This window comes from Amblyomma americanum, chromosome 9 (assembly GCF_052857255.1).
Source record: "Amblyomma americanum isolate KBUSLIRL-KWMA chromosome 9, ASM5285725v1, whole genome shotgun sequence".
NCBI lineage: Eukaryota > Metazoa > Arthropoda > Arachnida > Ixodida > Ixodidae > Amblyomma > Amblyomma americanum.
This window is the reverse complement of record NC_135505.1, coordinates 134,501,989-134,516,143: the sequence shown is the minus strand read 5'-3', so window position 1 is coordinate 134,516,143 and position 14,155 is coordinate 134,501,989. Positions and strand designations below refer to the sequence as shown.

At 48.9% G+C, this 14,155-nt stretch overlaps 1 pseudogene across 1 annotated transcript in view; it reads left to right on the top strand.

Moving 5' to 3' along the window:
• Positions 1-14,155, top strand: part of LOC144104455 (protein phosphatase 1 regulatory subunit 12B-like) — a 92,547-nt pseudogene that overhangs the window by 32,959 nt on the left and 45,433 nt on the right. The window contains exons 5-10 of the transcript XR_013308542.1: positions 22-241; positions 765-954; positions 5,574-5,887; positions 6,726-6,859; positions 7,269-7,359; positions 9,578-9,784. The product of XR_013308542.1 is annotated as a protein phosphatase 1 regulatory subunit 12B-like (transcript). The remainder of the gene's footprint in view (positions 1-21; positions 242-764; positions 955-5,573; positions 5,888-6,725; positions 6,860-7,268; positions 7,360-9,577; positions 9,785-14,155) is intronic.

Sequence of the window (14,155 nt, the reverse complement as noted above, 5' to 3'; positions counted from 1 at the left end):
AACGCATGCCTTTCCATGCAGTGTGCTGATCCAGGCCGGGGTGGATCTAAACGCCCAGGACGTGGATGGGTGGACGCCCCTGCACGCAGCCGCCCACTGGGGCCAGAAGGCGGCCTGCCGCATCCTCTGTGAGAACTTGGCCAACATGGCGCTGCCCAACTACGTGGGCCAGACCTGCTTCGACCTGGCTGACCCCGAGGTGCTGCCCATCCTTGAGGAGCTCCGCAAGAAGCAGGACAGCGTGCGTGCCTTCTGCTTTTGTCTCCTCTCTCCTGCCCCATTAGTGCTTCACACTCTCTGAGTCCCCTGACTGCCTGCGTGTATCTTGTAGCGTTGCTGTTAATTCTGCACTGGTTTTGCGCTATTCTCCTTATTTCAGTCTCTCCACCAGACTCTGCCGCGCCTGGCTGCATTTTCCTTTCCCTCTAGAATCCACTTGGTTACCTTGACTAGCTCTCGGTTATCTGCTCTCATTACATGTCGTGGCTAGGTTCATCTCCAGTTTAATTGTCATTAACTCGCAGCGACTCTGTAATCCTTCATGCTCTTTCTTCATCTTAACATTGCTCTGGAATTTTCTGTTCGAGTCTTACTACGCCATCCTTGGTTTAATTTCAAGCTTCTTTGTTGGGCAGCAACTTTCCCCCGGCTGCAAGTTTCTTCTGCCTAATCAAATGCTGGCCTCAAGCTGTTCATGCCTCTGTCCAGCTTAATGACCCGGCACTGCCTTGGCATAGAACATTGTCTTTCCCGTGGCTGTGCAGATGCAGAAGGAGCGTCCCGAGATCCAGGAGATCCTGGAGAGGAAAGCACAGCGGCCTCCGCCCCTCAAGCGCCGCACATCGGTCACACGCATGAGCCTGGCCGACAAGAACAGCGTGGTGGTCAAAGACACCTCAGCCGAGCGCACCGCCATCGAATCACAGCTCCTGCTTGCCAAGGTTGACGAAGAAGGTCAGTGGCCTGGATTTTTCTTTTTACGGTGCAAATTGTAATTGCCGTTGAAGCATGTATAGGGAAGCATTCAACACTGGGACATTCTTGGGACAAGTCCTTGTTTGGGAAAAGTTTTCATCGGGAGGACATTCTTGTCGGGGGACATTTTCTTCAGGGGACACATTTTAGTCGTGTGGGCAGCCTCATCAGGAGGGAAAATATTGGGAGCGGGAAACTGTTGTCGGGAGGGGCCACTCTTGTCGGGACACTTGTCGGGAGGGGCGTTCTTGTCGTCCTCATCCTCCGGGCAGTCTTACGCAATTGTTGTCAGGGGAGATGCACCCTCTGCAGGTGTAGTGTTATAAGAGATATTCACAGGGCATTATTACAACCTTTGTCCGTAAAGTTCAGAGACTGAGTCCGTTAAAAAAAATGCGTTTAACATTGAAATCATTTGTGTAGCACCCCTTCGAAATAGTCTCCCTTGCAGTCTATACACAGCTTCCAACATTTCTTGAGGTCTTGGAAACAGTTTAAAAACGCTTCTTTTGGCAGGGCTGTCAGCTCCTTTGTCGTGGCGTCTTGAATGGCCTCCATGCCCCCCATCCTTTTACGGCTCACTTCAACGAGGAAACAGGAAAAAAAATCGCATGGGGAGAGGTCAGGCGAGTATGGCGGATGGGGAAGTACAGTAATGCTGTGCTTGGCGAGAAATTTCGTCACGCTGAGAGCAGTGTGCGGCCTTCTGTTATCGTGGAGAAGGCTCCATTGTCCAGATGCCATAAGTCGGGGCGACGGCGTTGCAGTGCATCACGCATGTGTTGGAGCACGCGAATATAAAATTCCTGATTCACTGTCTGCCCTTGTGGGACGAATTCGTAGTGTATGATACCTTTGGCATCGAAGAAAACTATCAGCATCGTCTTTGTTTTGCTCTTCTGTCGCCACATCTTTCTCGACGCCAGAGAGCTTGTGGACTGCCATTCGGCGCTGTGCCTCTTTGTTTGAGGATTATATTGAAAACACCATGTTTCGTCTCCTGCAATGATGCTGTCGACGAATGCAGCATTCATCTCTGCCTCGGAGAGCAAATCAGCGCTCACTGATGCCCGCGTGACCTTCTGGTCCTGTGTAAGGGAGTGCGGCACATGTCTGGCATTCGGCTTTCATTTCCCCAAGTTCTCACGCAAAATTTGGTGGCATGTTGTGTTACTAATGTCGCGAGCATCTGATAGCATGCGGACTGTAATGGTGAGATCTTGCTGTACGATTTCCCTGATCGGAGCCACGTTGTTTTCACTCCGTGAGGTTGAAGGGCATTGCTGCCTTCGGTCGTCTTCCACCGACGTTCTCCCCGAAACGAACCTCTTGTGCCACTCGAAAACTCGCCCCCGCGATTATGTCTCGTTGCCGTAAGAGTCACGAAGTAGCTCATACGTCTGTGTGGCTGTCTTGCCAAGCTTCACACAGAATTTTATGTTTACATGCTGTTCGAGGTGGACGTCCATCTCTCCACATTCACTCACAGTAGAATGCGCAGACGACTAGTGACAACGTATTTTTCTACATATAGTGCCATCTAGCGGCTGCCACAGCAATTAAAATAAATAGCTCAGGTTAGCCCAAAAAGATGGTGCTACACATATGCACCAACATTTGTTTTGTGGAATCATGTCTAGAGAAGAAGTTAAATCGGTCTCGAAACTTTATGGACAAAGGTTGTATGAGCATAATTCTGTGATGCTGCATGCGGTATGGCAGTGGCAGAAAGATTATTAGACATGCGTGTGGCCTTTCGCCGTGCTTCGTGTTAGCCAAAATCGCATTCCACTGTGACATTGATGCATACTACCTGTCAGGAGGGACGCTGTCTAGTCAGGGCACAGTCTCGTCGAAGGGGAGCGCCATCTCGTCTGGAGAGACCATCTTGTAAGGGGTAACAATCTCGTTGAGGAGAACACGAACAATCTCGTCATGAGGGGCAGTCCCCTCAAGCAGGGGTCATTGTAGCCGGTGTACATTCTCAGCTGGGGTATGTTCTCATTAGGGGGCACGCTCTCTTCTCAGCGACATTGTTGTTTGGGGGACATTTCAAGGGTTAAAGAGAAACTGGTTACTCTGGGCCGGGCATCCAGGGCTTGGAGAAGGCTCTAATGTGGCATGCGTAAAAGTCACCAGGAATAGTAACTAGAGGAGAGGGGAAGGCTGTGAGAGGCAGGGAGAGTTAAGAACATGTCGGTCATGGCAAGGAGTGGTGGTGGACCATGTGGGGGGTACTTCGCCCAGCACTGGATGTGGTATGGTGGACAGCTATGGAGATGGTGGCAGGCTGAGCGAGTGGTAGTAGCTACATATGCAATTATGCACTGCATGTGGTGCATTCTGCCATTAGCGCTAGGCTGCCATCATTTTCTTTTATCTACTTTGGTCTTATCTACCATCTAGAAACCTTGAAGGATCATTGAACGTCTGAAATTTAGTCTACAGTCAAACCCGCATATATCGAACTCGCAAAAAAACCGGAATTAGTTCGATATATCGTGTAATTCGATATAGAACGTTTAAAGAAATTGACAATGTACAAAGCGCACTTCATCCAGAAGTGTTCTTTACTTCCTAAAGACATATACGGCGCGCATATTAGCGCGAGAAATAGTAGCTGATCGTCTTCTGCTTTCTCGCTTTCAAAGAATTGTTTAGCATGCACTTTTCAATGTTGTCAAGTGACTGGGAACAGCAGAGTCCACAGCCTTCTGTGGACGCGCAGTGGCGACGAACAACGCTCAGCGCATGAAGTGCTTCAGAACGCGTGGGCGGGTTGGAACTCATTGGGTCCTCATAGTTACCGTCGCCGGCGAAATCCCTAGCCAGATCGGCAACAATATCTTCGTCAGCGAGCTCTCCGGTAGTTGCAACATCGTCGTCAACGGAGACAAAGTCTGTAGCTGCAGTCCCGTCACAAACGGCACCTGGGAACTCTGACAGCTGTGTTAACAAATCGTCAAGTTCCTCTAGTGGTTCATCGATGTCGAGGGGTTCATCGCAACTTTCAGTTGAGTTGGCGCCAGCCTCGCTGGAAGCACAGAGTCCACAGTGACGGAAACAATTTCGAATTGTTTCTTTTTTGATGTCGTTCCACGATGCATTCAACATCGTTATTGCGCCCAGGAGGTCAATTTTCAACTCCCGGCCAGTGCGGAGATTTAGCAATAATCGTTGCACAAGGCGCTTTCTGTAGCCTGCCTTCAGTGCACAAATGACACCTTGATCCAAAGGCTGCAGCACCGACGTTGTGTTCGGTGGCAGGAAGCGAAGCTCTATGTTGCTGACGCTGACCTTACAATGGTGAGCAGAACAATTATCAATGAGTAAGCAGACCTTTCTGCCTTTGCTTACCAGGTCGTCGTCCCAGGACTTCAGCCACTTGCCAAAAACTTCACTTGTCATCCAAGCTTTTCCGTTGGACACGTAGGTCACCGGAAGAGAGAGTGCATTCTTCAGGCACCGCGGCGACTTGCTCTTGCCAATCACAAGTGGTCGAAGCTTGCTCGATCCATCAATGTTGGTGGCGAGCAACACCGATAATCAGGCTTTTTTAACTTTCCCGCCGTGGGACTTATCGTCACGACATGCCAGCGTTTTGTTGGGCAGCATTTGCCGGAACAAGGCTGTCTCATCGGCATTAAACATATCGCGGGGATGATATCTTGCCGTGATGTCATTCCAATTTCCGTCAATCCATTTCTGCACACTGCCGATGTCCACCGCGCAGCTTTCACCGGTGACAGCCCGGCCGACAATGCTGTTGCGCTCTTTGAAGCGCTGCAGCCAGCCTGAACCGCCTTTGAACTTGGGTCTGTTCAGCATTAAAGCGAGATCCTTCGCTTTCTGCTCAATTATGGGGCCAGAAACAGGGATGTTCCGTGACCTGACATCAAGGAACCACTTGTACACTGCTGCCTCCACGTCTTCATATGCAGCCGTGCGTACGCGGCGGGTGCCAGTAGCACCAGGCCTCTTGTCCGCCTTAGCCCTAATGTTGGCCTTATTTTTCAAGACCGTACTCAGCGTGCTTCTTGGGATGCTGTACGCTGCGGCAACATCCGACTTCTTTTCTCACCGTTCAACTCTTTTGATAATCTCTAGCTTTGCGGATATTGTCAAGTTCTGCCATTTCACGGCAGCCATCTCGTTAAACAGAGCGGACGAGCACTACATTCCGAGGACGCGACTTGCAACTGAACTGTGTGCAGGCGCACGTCCCACGTGGCTGTGACAGAGCGAGAGATGGGTCGAACCACTTTTTCTAGGGGGTGGCTGTCTGAGGGAGGGAGAGCCGCGCCACACACACACAGTTGGGCTAAACCACTTTGGGAGGGGGGTGTCGGCAGCTGGCCCGGCTGCCGCGCGGGAAAGCCACCTTCTGGGGAAATTTTGCAGTGTTGAAGTTCGATATATCGCTTGCGGCTGCTATTTTTGTTCGATTCAACCGTGCTTTTTCCTACATGTTCTCATTGTAACATTACAGTGTTCAGAAATTGTTCGATATACGGGGCAGTTTGGTATAAACGAGTTCGATATAATCGGGTTCGACTGTAGCTTATTTCTCGAATGAATTTCTGCCTGTTTCCATGCAGTGGAACGCAAGTCGGAAGAACGGGAGATCCGGTTGCATCCGAGCTCACTGGAGGAGCGGCAGGTGGCGCGCAAGAACGAAGTCAACCGGGCGGTGAGCAACGCGTACCTGGGCGCCGACGCGGACAACAAACCCAAGCCAGAGAAAGAGAAAGAGGAGGAAGAGGTGACGCTGGCATTGCGGCGGCTGCGGCGGCCCAGTCCCGACAACGCGGAGCCGGTCTCCGCGGAGGTGACTGTTGCACACCCCGGGCTGGCCCCGAGGACCGTCGAGCCACCCCCCATTGCCGTGGCAACCATCACCATCGACGACAAGGCAAGTATTTGTTGTTGCTGTCGTAACATTGCCCTTTGTGTCCATGGAGGTCATGTTCCAGAACGCTCATTTTGGTGCTTTGAGGTGTCAAGGTGCCGCATTGTGTGATGAGACCAAATAGCAGTGTAAACTCTGGAAGAAATGTTAATTGAGAATATTTTGTCTGATATCAAAAAGAAGAAGCTGAACTTCAGCAGTGCTGCTTGCGCTGTGCAGAAAAATTGGCACGAAGGAAAGGGAAATGCAGTTGAGTGCAGCAGAGAATCTCGTGAGAAGATGGAGTGGAGAAGTTTGGCGGGGTAGTGCAGTGGTGTCTCAAAGATTGGAGCCACAGTTTGTTGCTGTCAGTTTTTGCCATTATTTGTTCACTTCTACCTTACAAGCTGCATTGTCCACACTTGAGACAAGTCCTTGCTTACTGATTTGCTAGTTTGCCCTTTCTTGGGCCTTTATACTACTGACTTGCATTACTTTGTACATTTTCGGGGTGTGTATTTTGAGTTCCTTGTTGTGAGTAGTGTGTCCATGTTCTGGATGTCGTAAGCTGCTTACAACACAGGTTGAAATGCTGCATATCTCCTTTGCTTTCCTTAAGTTTTGGTGGGGCATTATGTCACTGCTTAGCAGTTCACACTGGAATGCATGCACAATTGTAGCTGGGTACAGTACTGTATCGTTTCCTTTAGGTATCGTTTGAAATTTGGGTACCTGTTAGCGCGTGCTTGACGGACTTTTCGAGCACATTGTGGCCATGGTTGTTTAGGGCATTGGGAGACATTTGCATTGCTATGTCGCCGAGATCCTAAGTGTGCTCCGTGTCTGTGTTGCGATCTTGCAGAAGAAAGAGCCCTCACCGCCTGCAGACGTCGTCACACTTCGGAAGCCCCTGCGGGTCAGCGCAGACAGCGGGGTCACGGAGGTCACATCTACAGCGCCATCGACACCACCCTCCAACGAGAGCATCACGAAAAGGTTCTGCGTTGGAGCCTCTCGCTCTGTAGTCTCTACAGCCTCTGTAGTCTGTTTTCCATAAAGAAGTAGGGGATGATCTCGGATGTCGGGGCTAACACTGTATTGTATTTTGGGGGTTAACGTCCCAAACGTGCACATGAGCTGTAAGGGACATTGTAGTGGAGTGCTGCAGATTAATTTTGACCAGTTCTGATGAACTGCAAAAATGTCTGCAAAATGTCTCATATCCCGTGGGCAGCATTGGGACCTTAAATCTCGCAAACCACAAACTGCCGACAAATTGGCATCACAGGGCCCATTAGCTACTAATAGCTTTGTCCCTCGGCTTCCGTGTGCATCAGGGGCTATCGGCCTAATTTTGGCAGTGTTGCTTGCATATTAATTTTTTTGTCTCTGCCTTCGTGAACAGGACCTTTGTGCTGCCGGTCCGGGACGAGGAATCTGAAACGCAGCGGAAAGCACATGCGAAGCGAGTTCGAGAGACAAGGAGGTCGACACAGGTGAGACTACGCATTTCTCCAGCATTATCGCACAAACATGAGCAGCTCGGCTCAAGTGCTTCTAAATTAGTTCATGCTTGATACAAACACTGTCACATAATTAGTGATGGGTTTTAAGTGCTGTGCATTGAATTCTCTCCTTGCTTCTTTTCTAGGTGTACTATAGTCATTTCTTGATAACTTGAACTCTGGAGGGGACCAAGAACTTGTTCCAGTTATGCACATTTTAAGAGGGAGCCTTTTTAAAATAATCTGACAGTTTGATATTGTGTGGGGGTGGGGGTGGGGGGGGGGGGGGGTGAATTGAGTGTATACATTTCACCAAAACCCTGCACCACCCAGAATTAATTCTGCACGTTTGTCATCCAGGGTTAATGCCTGGAGCATGATTATGAGGTTCTTCTCTGCACAAATGCGTGCAGCTCGCAAAAGCAGTTTTAATAGCTTGCCACAAGCTCTTGACGGTCACCTTAGGTGGTCTAGCCAGTGGAATCATTTGGCAACTCGGCATGGTAATGAAGAAATAAACAGCTTGTGAGTAGAATCTCAGTGATGCGAATTTTGGCATGGTACGAATTCATAAAATGCTCTGGCCAAAGCATTGTGTGCAGTGGGCAGAAATTCGAGTGTTACAAACAACCCCCGTCCCACCACAGATGATACGACTGCGCAAGCCGCGACGGCACCCTCAAGCACCGAGTACTTGCTACCCATACGTTGCCGATGCCGCGAGTAGTCGGTGGCAATGCTCGGCCCTTGCATCGGTGACACCATGAGTCAGTGGGGGTGCGCAGCCATAGGTAAATCCCTTCGGCTGAAAACAGATTTGCGCAAATTCTGCATACAAATTTTGTTCGTTTTGGATGATAGGAATATTTTTCGTGACCTCGTCAGATTCGTATGATTGAGATTCTACTGTAATAGGGGCAGAATGATCGCCACCTTTGCGTAGCCTGTGAAGGTTTTCAGACACGCTTGTAATTGTATTCGAGAGATGCAGAGAAACTGTAGTCGAGCAGTCATTTCATCACACAGTGGAGTGTAAAGTCTGGCGCAGTGTTTTAGGAACCCTGCCTTAGGATAGATTCAACTCGCATTGATTTCTCAGTGGGGAGATGGTAAAGGCCAGCACCAGACTAATACCCCTGTCACACGGGACTTCTTCTCGGCCTTTGCCGTAAAGTTGTCTTATTGCACTAAAGGAGGAAAACCGAAAAGGAGCAGCGACGCTGCTACACGGCAAATCCAAAGGAGCTAGAACGCGGCCTCCGTGAATGCCAAAAGTCACTGCTGTGTGTGCAGCGGCGCTAGTAACATTATGAAATTAAAGCAGACGGTAGCACTTCAGCTAAGAGTGCTTTCGTTTATGTTGGAAAAAGTAGCTATCACGATAATAAACGACCGTTCTGACGGTGAGAAACGAATATTTTAAAACAAAGTTTCTTTTTTTCTTTTCATCGTTCTCGGTCCGACCACGGTAGGCGCACTTTTCCGTTCGGCTCCTCGTTGTGTTCGAGAAGCGTGCTTTGTTGCTTGTGTCTTTGTGCACACAAAAAAACTCAAAACACGCACACAACAAAGAGCAAACGAAGAAAAAACAGCAAAGCGAGATGCGCAAGCACGTGTGTGTCGATGCGGCTGCTGAAAAGCGTCCAAGTCCTTTCTTAGCAGTGTGGATGTCTTTAGTCATAGCCTCCTCTACTGTTAACTGCACTGTAACGCAAAATTAACCATTCAATAAGATAAATTAGATATTTTTTACAGTTTCTAAACTAAAAATTGTGTCAATTTTTTATTCTTTGAGCTCGCTAGCTGGCGCTGCCGTCTGGGTTGCTCCTTTAAGCAACTTTAAGGCCGCTGACTGCCGCCTTTATGCTACGGACCTCTATCGCAAAGGTCTCAACGCTTTTCCGTGTAGATGCGCGTCACGCGCCTTTGGGGCAAAGGACCTTAATTTCTAAGGCCTTACAAGTGCTTGTGTGACAGGGGTGTAACCCAGTTCCTACTTCAAGTTTTTGATCGATTCGGCCTCACCAGCTGTTGGCCGACTGGTTTGAGCCCTGGGCGAAAACAAATCTTTGTTGAGATTTCTGAGAAAGCTCTTTCCTCTGTAGCCCTGTGGCTGTGCTTGGGTGGATGCTAATGAGTAATTACTCCCTTAGCTCAAACGACAATAACATATAATTGGCTTTGTCTTGACTTCTTTCCCTCAATTCAGGGCGTGACGCTTGAGGACGTCAAGTCAGCCGAGCTACAGCTGCTGAAGCGCCAGCAGGAACTTGAAGACAAGAAAGAAGACAAACCACCGCCAGCGACTGTCATCAGCATGGCACCCACCGCTACAACCACCACTACAACCATGACAACGGGCGCGGCAGACGATTTGGTGCGCCGGCATTCCTGGAGGAACAGAGACAAGGAGAAGGTAGGTCACTGGGTGGTACCTGATGGAGTAAATTAATGTTTGCTTGTTTGGAGCATTTATTTAGCCAATATCTACTGTAAAGCCTCGTTAGTTCGAAGCTATTGGAGCCATGAAAAAATATTTGAATTAACCGTGGTTTTCAAATTAGCCAAACACTGCAAAGAATGGGGCCCAGGCAAAAAATTTCGGATTTCGATGCGGGAACACGCTGCCATTATTAGACAGCTTTGCAATTACTGTATATTGCTGCCTCAACTCTTTCGCTACCGCAGATATATGGACGATTGGGTGTGTACTGAAAGAAAATTTTTTTTCATAAGAAGTAACAAACCCAGCGCATATTGCTGCACATGAAAGTGTAGCTTATTAGTTACACTTTTGAACGAAACAAACAGCAGAGTCGTATGTGCAAAAGTACTTCAACATTTATTAGTCAAATCTGGCAAAAACACTGAAAAAGTATACAGAAAAAAAAAAATTACCGGCTGCACTAAGTGTGAACTTGATTACAGGAAAACTGGAATACAGTCGCCGACCGATTTTTCGGACTCGAAGGGACCCAAAGAATGGTCTGTATAATCGAACAGTCCGAAAAATCTGTGAAGTACCAAAAAAAAAATCAGATTGAGATGAGATCGGCTTAAAAATGTCACTGATTTTACCTTGCAGCAAATTTCTTTTGCTGGCGATGATTTGCGCCAAAGTTTTGCTTTCACTGTGCATGCTAGACAGCAAGGTCACGGCATTTAATTGAACACTTCCCACGCTTCTTTGATGGACCCGGAGGGGCAATGTTGTCCACAGCCCGAGTGTGCACCACACCGCTCGTCAAACACACGCAAAGACAAGGCACTTTCGTTCAAAGCGGGGGAACCGCCGGACGCAATCACAAAACGGCGAATGGATGCAACTTCGTCTCGACTGAGCGCCACTCGGTCGACGCGGTCAGAGAAACCCAAGTGACGAAATGGCGAACGTACGAGACCCGCCGTGGTGGCTCAGTGATTAGGGCGCTCAGCTACTGATCCGGACTAACCAGGTTCGAACCTGAACACGGCGGTCGATGGAGGCGAAACACAAAGGCGCCCGTGTGCTGTGCGATGTCAGTGCAGGTTAAATATCCCAAGGTGGTCGAAATTATTCCGGAGCCCTCGACTATGATACCTCTTTCTTCCTTTCTTCTCTCAGTCCCTCCTTTATCCCTTTTCTTAATGCGCGATTCAAGTGTCCGCTGAGATGTGAGATAGCTACTGCGCAATTTCCTTTGCCCAGCAACCAATTTTCAACGCATGGGACAAGCGATAACTGCCTGCGACAACATTGGCGACAAAAGTAAGTTGACAGCGATGACAATCCAACTGTCACCTCGAAGTGTAAGAGATCGCAGAGACCTCTACTGGCAAAAATGAGGTACCGAAAGCATGTCAAGCCAATCCAACTGCAGCGTAAATCCACCTCAATTCAAGATGTCACCTTTTGCGCTAGCGAAAGCCGATAAGATGGCTGATTTTGGCCCGCGGGTGACTGAAATTAGTCCGAAAAATCGAACTTTCGGACTTTTGAAGCCCGAAATATCTGTCGCGAATATGTATGCGCTTCTATGAGGTGACTGACGGGGCCTCATTTAGGTCCGAAATATCCTGCAAGTCCGAATTATTGGAGTCCGAATTACCTGTCGGCTACTGTACACAACAAACTGGTTCAGATGTTTATAGCTGTCATTCCTCCAAGTTTCAGCTCTGAGCAAAAGTTATTGCACTTTCCATAGCCGGTCAAGTCGGCGGTCATCACTTGTGGTGCCACTGTGAAAAGCAACCACGTGAAGATGTGAATCCGAGGTAGACTTGACAGCTGCTGCACATAACGTTTGATATTTGTTCATGTTCTGTTCTCTGATAGCAGAGCTTGCAGTTCCTTCTTTTTTGATTTTTTTTTCGATTGGTGACGAATGGATTCTATGGGAGGATTGGGGGTGTGGACTTCTTCTACTTCATCGATACTCTAAGATTTGTTGAATGAGCTGCTTCCTGAAAGCCAGCTGACCAAATTTGGCGTTTTGGGCAAGCTCTGGAACATCAGGATCGATGAGTTTTCATTGATGTAGTTCGAAAGCCAGGACACTTTCAAGTCTTGCCAGTAGATGCAGCCGCCACTGAATCCTCCGTGTCCGCTACGTGCAGAAAAACAAGCAAAGCGAAAAACTGATTTCGGCAAATGTCATTTGATGGCTGAAGGCCAGAATAGATTATTCCTGTATTCCATTACAGATATAGTCGCGGCAGGTCAACAATTCCCATGTGTATAATGATTCCAATGAACTTGTCCAACGGATTCACCTCTTTCTATGAGCCGTCACGCCGAGCGTATATGTTTGCCTGTCCAAAAACTTTATGCAAGCGTACTTAGTAGTGTTTTCATACAGAGTGTTCATCACCTTCGCCGTGAAGAACATCAGGAAGAAGCCGGAAGGTTGAGCGAATCTCCGAACGCCGTTCCGCAGCGGTGCGCCGACATGACACCTGGCCGTTGTCTCAGTTGAGAAAACACGACGCTACCTTGAGCATTTGGCAAACTGTCATGGCCATATGTTGTGAAGGCACTGAAGCACAAAAATATACCACTCTGATCAGTTACAAACCGCATGCTCTGCAGAAAACGCAGAGCGAACGAAAACAAAACTTGCGTGCGAATACACGCTGATGTTCCAGGCCCCTGAGACGAAGTCTTGCTGTCGGAACCGAAATCCGATGTTTGTACATCGTTGTCTACTTATCACCGCCACGTTCGTCGCAAAAACCGGAACCGACACCAGCCACAGCGCTCGGTGCCGGATTTCGATTTCGAGGAGTGGGCAGCGATGCGGACGCCATGTTCGCCTGCTGACGGTGCTGCCACCGTTCAAAGTTTCATTTTTCACGCCCCCCCCCCCCCCCCCCCCCGCGCGCGCACACACACACACACACACACACACACACACACACGTTTTAAACTGAAAACAAAAGCTGCAATTATGATCTTGGTTCTATAGAAAGAACCTAGATGGGCGCAGCATGTCCGCAAGCGCCGAAATGAATTTTCGGCGGCTTTTTTCAAAACGTTGGTCATATATGCCCGGTCGCCTATGGTGCGGCAGCGAAAGAGTTAAAGTCAGCCCTCCAACTCATAGCCACCGCAGTTTGTTTCGCAGTTTCCCGCAGGATGGCATCGCGACGCGTGTGAAACTGAAGGCAGTAAACATATTACGATGCAATCACAAGGAACAAGCAGTTTTGAAGGCAGGGGAGATCAAAAGCGAAAAAAATGGTGCTCCACCCCTAGCCTTCCGTATTCGCGTGGACTAGCGGCAAACCGGACTGCTAATGGTCCCTGTGGGTTCCACATTCCGGTGCGACACACGCCCCGGAGATATAATCGGAAGTAATAGAGAGTTTGCACTTGTGTGACCTACGGTGCTTCCAAAAAAGCAACCACTAGCACAAAAAAGCCAAGTAAACGGCATGCAATTCAAATTTTCTTGAGCAGAAACCGATTTGCACTTTTAATCACTTTTTCTCATACGTGGTGCCATACGTCCTGCCAAGAATGGGCACCAGCACTGGGCATGTACTACCTGCCACTCGTCAAAAGCTGCCTAAGACCATGCAGATACCCAGGTCGGCTTTGCTATGTTTAGGTTGACACCCCCCCATTTGGATGGGCGTTTTTCTTGACAGAGGTCGACGTGGGTGGTGTTTACGCAGGTTGCATCCCTGCACCCCAGTGACGTACAATCCTGCACAGCTGCTCCTGTAAACCGCAAGGTCAGCTTTGTGCACCAGAAAGCCCTAACCCTTGCTCCCTACAACCGCTGTACGCGTAGGGATTATGGGAAAATGAATGATTGAGTGACACACGGTCGCAAGTGTGACTCACGTCTACCCCGCACTTTTTGCACCTTTATGCAGAGTCAGCTGTCAGACTGGCATCAGCATTTGGCATTGCCCCAGCTCCCCCTCACTTAATGCGCCATGCCTTTTCACAGTGGTTGCCCAACTTATATAGATGCATAAACGACCATCCTGCCTTTGCACTTCTACCTCCACATCCTGATCGGTCACTGCACTCCGGCTTCTCCGTCACTTTCAGCAAAGACTGGCGGTTAGCCGTGGTGCTAATGCAGATGTAGTGGCATAAATGCAACAGGCGTTCCACACCCAGAGTTACTGAACATTCTGACAAGCATCAGCATTTTGCACTACCACAAAAGGAAAACGTCTAGCGAATTTTTTTTCTTTCTCAGGTTGACAGGCCAGAGTTGTTGGAAGTTAGCATATTGCTGAGTCTTTGCTGTCTGTGCTTTGTCCAGCTCCATGCCATCTCTGGTTGTTACTT